We start from the raw sequence: 506 nt of genomic DNA, 5'->3' as shown, positions 1-506 counted from the left end.
TACCTTTGATTCTGTGTTTGGATTAGAATTTCAAAGGTTTCTGTTGCTAATTGTGACTGTGGGAGATAAAAGGCATTCTGAGGAAACCTTTTCGGTGTCTAAAACTACTACCTGCCAAACAGATTCCAAACATCTTAGGCTTAGTGGGGATTTCACTTCATTGTCTAACAAGCTGTACCAACAGTCTTTGCTGCAGTGGTTTTCTAACCATGCCAGGCAGCACTAGGTTCCTTTGCAGCCAGCGTCCTGCATTCTGTGTAACCCTCTGTGCCGAGTTCTTTGAGTGATCCAGATCGTGCAGGAACATGGAATACCTTTTCCAAGACTGCTGTGATGCTGCTGGCCTCTGCAGAACCTGGAGCAATCTCAGAAGCATGAATTTCTCCCTTCATTCAAGACAGTGTTCATTACTATTCCCAAACAGTCAGGTTTCATTCCTTCATATCTGTGTGGAAGAGGACAGTTCTTTAATGGGAACACATTGGATTCCCGACACGGGAAGCTCA

This window comes from Parus major, chromosome 8, assembly GCF_001522545.3.
Source record: "Parus major isolate Abel chromosome 8, Parus_major1.1, whole genome shotgun sequence".
Lineage (NCBI taxonomy): Eukaryota > Metazoa > Chordata > Aves > Passeriformes > Paridae > Parus > Parus major.
Note: the sequence above shows the minus strand (reverse complement) of the source record.